We start from the raw sequence: 11,125 nt of genomic DNA on the forward strand, positions 1-11,125 counted from the left end.
TTTTCAGCTTCCACGCTCCCCTCCATTATCTCCTCCGGAGTCCATTGAACCTTTGCTTTTCAACAAATTCACGTCCCACTTTCTTACCTTTGTTTTTCCCCCCTGTGCCATGTGATGCTTAACTAGGGTTGCTCCCACTAGCACGGATGACGGCTATTTACAGGAATGGGGTAACCAGTCAGTGGCTGTGCCCTGAAGAAAAAGGCTCTCCATTCTCCTAGCCGCAGCTAACTGCCAGCAGATGCTCAGGAAGAGGTGGGGTCTGGCCAGAGCCCTCCCATGCCCTGGTGGAATTCTGGTGGGCCACTCTCACGCAGGTAACCTTAGCTTAACTTAGTTCCCGGGTGTAACACCGCGTCCTGAAGACATTTCACGGCTCTCTCCCCCACCCTTCAGTGCTTAGACGGATTCTGTTCTCTTTGCAGGATTTCCAGGGCCTTGGAGGGGTGACATCGATGTCCCAGTTAGGGCTTAGCACTCAACAGTCACTGTTTCTCAATGCTAAGATCAGTTCTGAATCTTTGCATTAAGCTTCTCTAACCCAGGCTGAGAGCAGCACCAGTCTATGAATATACATGGCCCGCAGAAGGCCACTGACAACATGTCTCCTTAGCAGAACAACCATAGCACATTCTCCTTGGGGTCTATCAAGGCCCAGCCATAGGCTTTTGTCCAGGTTTACAGTACTATGCGTCAATTCTCCCTATGGGGCTGACTTCAATTCTAAATTTTATTTTATTATTTATTTATTTTGATTTTTGAGGCAGGGTTTCTCTGGGCAGCCCTAGCTGTCCTGGAACTTTCCCTGTAGACCAGGATGGCCTTAGATGCAGAGATCTGTTTGCCTCTGCCTCCTGAGTGCTGGGATTAAAGGTGTGTACTACCACCGCCCACAAAAGTTTTTTTGGCTTTATTATAATAATTGTATGTGTATGCTGTTGTGCCTGTGGATGTGGAGGTCAGTGGACAATATCCAGGGTCATTCTTTTTGCTTACAGTACACTTCCATTAAATATATCATTATTGCTAAAATCATTATTACTGTGGGACAGCAAGCACGCCACGGTACATGTAGAGGTCAAGAGAAGACACCGCGGGGTCAGTTCTCTCCTCCCCTTTTATGTGGGGCCTGGGGATTAAATTCAGGTCACAGACTTGGGTGGCAAGCACCTCTACCTGCTGAGCCATGTCTCTGGTGCCATATTTATTTTTGAGACAGAGTCTCCTTGGATTGGAGGTCACCAGTTAAATTCGTCAGTGAGCTCCTGGCCACAGTGTGGAGGGGTGGGCAGGACATGTGTGTGCTTGGAGCCTCCGTGGGGTGTGGAATAGGGGGGATGGAAAGGCCCACCACCCTGCCCCTAGGGCCACCAGTGTGCTCCTCATGACCCGTTGTGACTCTTGGCAAGTATAGGGACAGCCCCTGCCTCCCCTCTCCCCACCACACGACATTCTGAGAACTCCTTTTCAGTGGTTTGTCCTACCCCTGCCCCCACCAGGCTTCCTGGCTATCATCGTCACAGGGCTGAGATGCAGAGAGGAAGGCAAGGAACTCTGATCCAGGCCTAGGTCCCCCACACAGAGAAGAGAGAGCTCCAGCTTGCTTTGATTCAACCGGTGGTCCTCGCTTCTCTCTCCATAGAACTGATATGTCAGAGGTACTACTTCCTCCCAGGATTGTGGGAGAGGCCAGGGATTAGGGGGACTCACAGTGTTGCTCAGTGATGCTGTCAGATTTGGTCAGAGAAACTTCCTTCTGCAGCTGTAACTGCAGAGACTCAGAAATAGAGTGCCGAGAGTAAGTGACTGCTGAATGGGACAATATATCGACCCGTCTTCCCCAAGGTTCAGGGAACATCTTGGGGGACAGGAGAGCACATAAAAGCAGAAGGAAAGAGTGGACACGGTGTGGTGCTGCACTCCACTTGGCATCTTTGATTGCCTGCAGCAGAAGACCTGTTAAACTTGCCCGTCAGTCATAGGGGTGGGGAAGGTCAGGAGGCCCTGCCCTTCCATGAGGGTCTATATGTGGCTGATGGCTGCAGAAGGAGGGAGAGGAGGAGGAGGAGGAGAAAGAGAGAGAGGAGGAGGAGGAGGAGAAAGGAAGAGGAGGAGGAGGAGAAAGGAAGAGGAGGAGAAAAGAGGAGGAGAAAGGAAGAGGAGGAGGAGGAGAAAGAGGGAGAGGAGGAGGAGGAGGAGGAGAAGGAGGAGGAGGAAGAGGAGGAGGAGGAGGGTGATATATTCAGGTGTAGGATAGATCCTTTCCCGCCTCCTCCTCTTCCTCTTTTCCTTCCTCATTCTCCTCTCCCTCTCCACTTCCTCCTGCTCTTCCCTGAATACTTTATTAAGGATATTGCAAAGAAGCAGGGAGTAATGCCTGCTTTACAGACTCTTTCTGTTTAAGGTGAGGGTCACCCTGTTGTGGCTGCCAATCTACATTATTCAGTCTATTGATCTGAAGCTCATTTCTACCTAAAAGCATCTTCACAGAAACATTTAGCATTTGATCTAAGTTCTGTGTAGCTCGAGCCAGTCAATGTGATACATGAAACTCACCGGCACACACCCACCTATTGTCAGGTTGATCCCCAGATGTATCTCCTTAAGCCATGCTTTAATCTCCAAATCAAGGACATCATACAGTCTCATGTTCACCTAACAGGATACAAAAGCATCCTGCAACAGCTAGAATCACCTGGGAGAAGGGCCTCTGTGCATGCCTGGAGGGGAGGGTCTTGCTGACTTAATTGACACAGGTAGGACCATTCTCTGCAGGGGATGCTGGACTGTGTACAGTGAAGAGAGGGAGCTAAACACACACACAGCTTGTGCACATCCCATCTCCTCACTGGGATGGCATGACCCGCTGCTTCAAGTACCTTGAGCTGTCAGCAAAAACAAGTCCTTTCTTCCCTAAGATGCTTTGATGCTTTCTTTCTTTCTTTCTTTCTTTCTTTCTTTCTTTCTTTCTTTCTTTCTTTCTTTCTTTCTTTCTTCCTTCCTTCCTTCCTTCCTTCCTTCCTTCCTTCCTTCCTTCCTTCCTTTTCTTTTGGGTTTTTGAGACAGGGTTTCTCTGTATTGTTTTGGAGGCTGTCCTGGAACTCGTTCTGTAGATCAGGCTAGCCTCGAACTCACAAGAGATCTATCTGCCTCTGTCTCCCCAGTGCTGGGATTAAAGGTGTGTGCCACCAATGCCCCGCCCCTAAGATGCTTTTGTCAGATCATTTTATCACAGCCACAGGAAAAGAAACCAAGTCACTTTGTCCACCAGAAACCCAATAGCGCCTTTCCTAGAAAAGGGTGTAATGTCCTTCCTGTGAAGTCTACCCTTATGCTTCATCAATAGTATCAAGGGAAGTAAAAAAAGACTTAAATACTGTGATACACAGCCAGCACAACTTTAAAAATAGATTTGCTTTTAAGCACATGCATGTGTGCATATGCACAGATGTGTGGATTCCTAAGAGGCCAGAAAACGGCGTCACACCCCCTGGAGCTGGTGTTTCAGACGGTTGTGAACCCCTGATGTGGGTACCAGGAAACAAACTTGGACCCTCTGGAAGAGCAGCAAACAGTCTTAACCAATGAATTACCTCATTAATTTTAGTATGTCTCTCTGTGTGTTTGTATGTGAGGAGCTCATATGAACTGCACAGTGCCCGTGCGGAGGCTAGAGGAAAACCTTGAGGATTGGTCCTTAAGCACCTTCGGGGTTTTTTGTTTGAGACAAGATCTTTCATTGGTCTGGAACCAATTGTTGAGATTACAGGGACATGCCATTGTGTGCTTCTCTCTCTCCTTCCCCTTCCTTTCTTCCTTCTTTCCTCCCTCTCTCCTCTCTCTTTCTTTTCTCTTTTCCTCCATTCCTCCCTCCCTCTCTTTTTCCTTCCTACCCTCTCTCCCCTTTCTCCTCTCTGTCTTATTCTTCTCTTTCTTTCCTTCCTTTTTTCTTTCTTCTTTCTTTCTTTTTTATTATTTATTTTTAAATTTAAATTTAGATTAGGAACAAGGTTGCTTCATAAGTCAGTTCCAGGTCCCTCTCCCTTTCCCTCACCTCCTCCCATGCCCTCCCCTAGCCCCCCCAATATCCCCTCATTTCCCCAGGGAGGGTGAGGCCCTCCTTGGGGGTGTCCATAGTCTGTCATTTCATCCAGGGCAGGGCCTGAAACTGAGAAGCTTCTGTAAGGCAAAGGACACAGTCAGCAAGACAAAAAGGCAGCCCACAGAATGGGAAAAATATTCTTTCTTTCTTTCTCTCTCTTTCCCCTCCCACTTCTGTCTCTCATTCTCTCCTCTTTCCTCTCTCCCCTTTCTCCTCTCTGTCTCATTCTCCTATTTCTTCCCTTCCTTTTTTCTTTCTTCTTTGTTTCTTTCTATCTTCTCTCTTTCTTTCTTTCTATCTTCTCTCTTTCTTTCTTCTTTCTCTCTTTCTTTTTCCTCTCTCTTTAGGTTCTGGGGTTCCAAATTCAGGTCCTCACTGTTGTGAGGCAAGTGTTTACTGATTGAATAGGCTCTCACCTCTCTCCTCTTTTGGGCTCAGGCTGGCCTTAGACAATGTAGGAAGGATGATTTTGAACTCTGGTCCTCCTGCCTCTATCTATCCTGAACTACACCACGACACCCATCCTAATCTTTTCTTCGGTCACCAGGTGGTCAGAACAAGGTAGGGCACACCCTAGTGCTCTTCTTTATCTGCATCTCAAAAGGCCACCTTCAAAGATTCTTAGGGTGAAAGTTCCAAGATGAGTTGGAGAGGGCCACGAACCCCGTATGCCAGAAGGAAAGTGCAAGCATGGCTTAGTAGAGGGGAATTTGAAGGACAGCCAAAGAGAGGGGTCGACGATGGCCAGAACTGCATTTGTATGTCATAACATGTCACCAGAAAGTTCCTAGCAGGGAGCAATATGTTCTGATTTAGGATTTCTAAGTCCTTTGAAATGGTCCACCATGGAGTGATCTGCGTCCCAAGAGAAGGTTCAAGGGCTGAGGAGGTGGCTTAGTGGACAACAGTGCTTACTATGCAAGCATGACAGACTGCTGTTGAATCCTCAGCACCCATGTAATAGCTGTGCATGGCTGTGAGAGTCTGTAAGCCCAGCACTGGGAGGCAGGGGATGGGCAGATCCTGGGAGCTCACTGGCTAGCCAGTCTAGCAGAAACGACAAACTTTGGATTCAGCAGGAGACCACATTTCAAGGGAAGAAGTCAAAGAGTTGGATAACAGGAACCCAGTGTTGTCCTCTTGTCTCTGCAGTTTAAAGTGTGGGCACCCCCACACCTGAACATTCATCTCTGTCTCTCTCCCTCCCTCCCTCCCCCTCTCTCTCTCTCTCTCTCTCTCTCTCTCTCTCTCTCTCTCTCTCTCTCTCTCTCTCTCTCTCTGTCTCCTTCCCCCCCTCTCAGGTTCCTTCAGACAAGGGACTGGGCTGAGATCAGAAGTCTGGAGAGAGAGAATGACTTCTGGGGTCTTCAGAAAGGAAGGACTTGGGGATCTGTGAAAGGGACAAATGCCAGCTCACTGAAAGTTGGAGAAAATAGGTCTAAAACAGAGACCTGGTAGACGTTGCCTCTGTCACAAGGATTTGGAAGGCAGAGACCCCATGTCTTGACTTTGTTTTCCTTTACTGTGTGTTATGAGTGTATGTTTGTGACTGACTTTAACCAGACATCGAGGGAACTGGGCACCCTGGGACTGAGAGCACATGGACTTTAGGGTGTGCGGGCAGCTGCCAGAGGCTTCAGGGCTCTGGATAAATGGGCTTAGGGTCTGAAGCTGGGTGGAGTCTAAGGATTCACACGAGGGGGTGAGAGTTATAATAGCATTCAGGTAGTGAGAGCTTCATCATTGGGAGTATGTAAATGGGTATGCTCCATGTCTGGAGGTTGGTCAATGGATTTTTCTGACCCAGGGAATTATTAGAGTTGGGGGAACTCTTAGCTTGGTGTTAATGAGGGCCTGTAGGTGTCCTGGTAGTCTGCAGGAATGTGACTTTTCTGCAAACTCACTTCCTGTGGCATCTGAGACAGTCTATCTTCTTTTTATTATTTGATAATTTCAGACACACATACAGTTTTGATGAAACCCACACCCTCCACTCTCTCCCCTCCACTTCATCCTACACCCCAGCACTTTCCCCTCCCTCAATGGTTTTCATTCTGTTTTCCGTGTCCTCCCTCTTGGCTTCCGTTGTCCTCTCCATCCTCCCTCTCCCCCCCTTTCCAGATGCTTCTCTTTTCTCGCTATCCACCCCCTTCTCATTTGGAAGAATTTTCTCCTGATGCCACTTTGACCCTGTTGTGTAAAAGCAGCAGCTCTCAACTCACGGGTTGCCACCCCTTTGGGGGTCAAATGACCCTTTCCCAGGAGCTGCCGGAGACCGTTGGAAAACACAGACGTTTGCATTAGGTTCATAACTAGAAAAATTACAGGTATGAAGTAGCAAGATAAATATTTTTATGGTTGGGGTCACCACAACATAAAGAATTTTTTAAAAAGGTTCATCACTAGGAAGGTTGAAAGCCGCTGTTTTAGAGTCAAAGCTAACTTGGGCCTTTAAACTTGATAGTGCTGCCCCCTGGTGGGTAGGACAAAAAGTAACTGCTCTCTGCTTGCTAGCCTGGCCGATTTAGGGTCGGCCTCAACCAGTAGCTGGGAATGTACAATTAACCTGGTCCTGCCATCCATCCTTCCTTTCTCCATCCCTCCCTCCCTCCATTCTTTTCCATTTTCTTCATGAAGATTAGTGACATTTTGTTTCCATTAAAAACTAACTACATGTTTTAGCTTATTATATTTTATTTCATTACGTTTTGTTGTTACCTCTTAGAAACCTGTTCTTTTCTAAGGGGAGACAGAAAGAGGGTGGATTTGGATGGGAGTGGAGGCAGGGAGGAGCTCTGAGGAGTGAAGGGAGGAGAAAATGTAGTCAGGATAAAGTGCATGAGAAAAGAATTTATTTTTAATAAGAGGGAGAAAAAAAGAAAACTGGCATACAGAGGAACAGATTTCCTTAGGGCATTTTCATGCTTAGTTTTGGTTGAGTCTCCTACCCCGCCTGACTCCATCTTCATCTGTTTGCAGTGTTTTATTCAACCATAAAAACAAAACTGTGAAACTTCTAGGAAAATGTGGAGACCTAGAAAATATATTAAGTGAGGTAACCCAGACTCATAAAGACAAATATTTGGTGTTCTGTCATGTGCACCCTCGTTTTCTGGTGGGCCATGTTGGAGTGCTCCATAAATAAGCATATTTAACTCTGGGAAAATTACCATGGGAAAGGATGTTAGGGGGCCTGCAGACGGCTCAGTGGTTGGGAGCACTGGCTGCTCTTCCAGAGAACCTGGATTCAATTCCCAGCACCCACATTGAGGCTCTCAATGGTCTGTAAGCACAGTTCCATGGGACCCAACACTCTCACACAGGAATGCATGCAGACAAAACACAAATGCACATGAAAAATTTATGCTAAGAGAGCGAGAGAGCAGAAAAGACGTGTGTGAGTATGTGATGTGTATGTGGGTGTGATATGTGTGAATATGGTGTGTGAGTACATGCAATTTGTGTGTGAGTTTATGGCATGTATGTGATATATGTGAAAGTTTGTGAATGTGTGTGTTGTGTATGAATGTCGTATGTGAATGTGTGTGCTGTGTGTGATGTATGTGAGTTTCCAGAGTACCTTGGACAATATGAGACTCCATTTTAAAAACAGCACAGAAACTGGGAAGTAAGAATGCTTGCTGTAGATATAGGTGGAGGTCTCTTCCTCTCCTGATGGATATGGGTTCAAGGTTCTATCCTCTCCTCTCACTCTCTCAGTGGAATCGAATTGATGACCCTGATCTTAACCCACACATCTATGAACACCTGATCTTTGACAAAGAACCTAAAACTATACAATGGAAAAAAGAAAGCATCTGTAACAAATGGTGCTGGCATAACTGGATGCTGGCATGTAGAAAACTTCAGATAGATCCATACCTATCACCATGAACAAAACTTAATTCCAAATGGATCAAAGACCTCAACATAAAATCCAGCCACACTGAACCTCTTAGAAGAGAAAATGGGAGGTACCCTTGAACGAATTGGTACAGGAGACCACTTCATGAACATAACACCAGTAGCATAGGCACTGAGATCGACAGTTAATAAACGGAACCTTCTGAAACTGTGAAGCTTCTGTAAGGCAAAGGACACAGTCAACAAGACAAAAAGGCAGTCCACAGAATGGGAAAAGATATTCACTAACCCCATATCTGACAGAGGGCTGATCTCCAAAATTTACAAAGAACTCAAGAAGCAAGTCTCCAAAACACCAAAGGATCCGATTAAAAAGTGGGCTACAGAACTAAATAGAGAATTCTCAATAGAGGAGTCTAAAATGGCCAAGAGACACTTAAGAAAGTGCTGAATAACCTTAGTCATTAGGGAAATAAAAATCAAAACAACTCGGAGATATCTTTTTTATTTTTAAATTTAAATTTAAATTAGAAACAAGGTTGCTTCACATGTCAATTCCAGGTCCCTCTCTGTTTCCCTCCCCTCCTCCCGTGCCCTCCCACCAACCCCCCAATATCCCCTCATTTCCCCAGGGAGGGTGAGGCCCTCCATGGGGGTGTCCATAGTCTGTCATTTCATCCAGGGCAGGGCCTAGACTCTCCCCCAAGAGTTCAGGGTGAGAGTGCATCTCACATTGTTGGATGGGAGTCCAAAGTCCATTTGTATACCCGAGATACATACTGATCTACTACCTAAGGCTCAATAGATTACCTAGGCCTCCTCACTGACACCTGCATTCAGGGGGTCTTGGTCAGTCCCATGCTGTATTTCCAGGCATCAACCTGGGATTCAAGAGCTAACCCTTGTCAAGTCAGCTGTTTCTTATGGTTAAACCATCCCAGTCTTAAGCCCTTTGGTCATCAGTCCTCCCTTTCTGTCACTGGATTTCTTGAGTTCAGCTCAGTGCGTAGCCGTGGGAGTCTGCCTCTTCTTCCACCAGCCACTAAATGAAGGTTCTGTTTCCCAGACTCTCTGGCCATGGGATTGTAGGCTGGCACTCCCTAGATCTATGTCTAAAATCCATTGAGATATCATTTTACTCCTGTCGTAATGGCTAAAATAAAAAACACCAATGACAGTTTATGCTGGAGAGGATGTGGAGAGAGGGGAACACTCCTCCACTGCTGGCGGGAGTGCTAACTTGTACAGCCACTTTGGAAATCAGTATGGATTTTCCTCAGGAAAATGGGAATCGGTTTACCACCAGATCCAGCAATTTCACTCTTAGGCATATACCCATAAAATGCACATTCATACAACAAAGACATCTGTTCAACTATGTTCATAACAGCATTATTTGTAATAGCCAGAACTTGGAAGCAACCTAGATGCCCCTCAACTGAAGAATGCATAGAGAAAATGTGGTACATGTACACAATGGAGTACTACTCAGGGGAAAAAAATGGAATCTTGAAATTCACAGACACAAGGATGGCACTAGAAGAAACCATCCTGAATGAGGTGACTCACTCACAAAAAGACAAACATGATATGTACTCACTCATATATGGATTTTAGACATGGGGCAGGGGATTGCCAGAGAGTCTGGAAAACAGGGAGGACCCTAAGAGAGACATGCATGGTACCCCGGAGAAGGGGAAGGGGGACAGGATCTCCTGAGCAGATTGGGAGCATGGGGGGAGGGGAGAGGGAGCTGGGAGACAGAGAGGTGGAGGAGGGGAGAGGAGGACATGGGGGAGCAGGAAAGTTGAGTCAGGGGAAGAATAGAGGAGAGCAGGATGAGAGATACCATAATAGAGGGAGTCATTATAGGTTTGAGGAGAGATCTGGCACTAGTGAGATTTCCAGAGATCTGCAAGGATGAAACCAACTGACAATCTAAGCAATAGTGGAGAGGTTACCTTAGATGCCCTTCTGATAATGAGATTGATGACTACCTTTTATGCCATCCTAGAGCCTTCATCCAGTGGCAGACACCTACAGCTAAACACTGAACTGAACTCATGGAACCCAGTTGCAGAGAGGGAGGAGTGATGAGCAAAGAGATCAAGACCTGGATGGTGAAACCCACAGAGACTGCTGACCTGAACAAGGAGGAGCTCATGGACCCCAGACTGATGGCTGAGAGATCATCATGAGACTGATCCAGACCCCCTGAACATGAGTGTCAGTGAGGAGGCCTCGGCAATCTATGGGACCTCGGGTAGTAGATCAGTATTTATCCCTGGTGTACAAATGGACTTTGGAAGCCCATTCCACGTGGAGGGATGCTCTCTCAGCCTGGATACATGGGGGTGGGCCTAGGCCCTGCCCCGATGATATGACAGACTTTGGGGATCCCCATGGAGGGCCTTATCCTCCATGTTGGGGTTTGGGGATGTTGGTGGGGATTAAGGGAGGAGAGGAGGGTGAGGGAGCTGGGATTGACATGTGTAGCAGGCTTGTTTCTAATTTAAATTAAGAACAAAAGGAATGCCTGCTGTATAAATGTAGGGATCTGAGTTAAACTGTCAGCATCACTTGGCATGGTGATACCACATACCTTTAATTCCAACACTCAGGAGGCAGAAGCAGGCAGATGCCCGAGTTCAAAGTCAGCCTGGGCTGTGGAGTGAGTTCCATGACAGACAGAGCTACACAGAAAAACCCTGTCTATAAAACAAGCAAAAAGAAGAACAAAATAAAAAATTCCTACAATTCATGTAAGAAGTTAGATGTCTAACCCCACTACTGGGGGTGTGGTTGGGGAGACAGGAAGGATCTCTAAGACTGCCAGTCTGCTGACTGCCAATCTAGCTCCAGGCTCAGTGAGAAACCCTGTCTCAAGGAACAAAGTGGAGAATGATAGAGCAGGGCATCCAATATTGCCCTTTAGTTTCTGCATACACATATGCATGTACACCACACATGCACACACAAGCAACCACAGCACAAGACACAAGCTCTTAGGGGTGTAGGCAGAGACACAGGCATGTGTGTGAGCAGCTAGACAGTGGCCTGTGACAGGATGACACTTTCATCTGAGGGTTATGAAGGCCTGAGATAGACTTGCCCAGAGACATCTGTTTATTGTAACAACAAACTGGGCACACATGCCCC

The sequence above is a fragment of the Mesocricetus auratus genome, unplaced genomic scaffold (genome assembly GCF_017639785.1).
Source record: "Mesocricetus auratus isolate SY011 unplaced genomic scaffold, BCM_Maur_2.0 Super-Scaffold_100676, whole genome shotgun sequence".
Taxonomy (NCBI): Eukaryota; Metazoa; Chordata; class Mammalia; order Rodentia; family Cricetidae; genus Mesocricetus; species Mesocricetus auratus.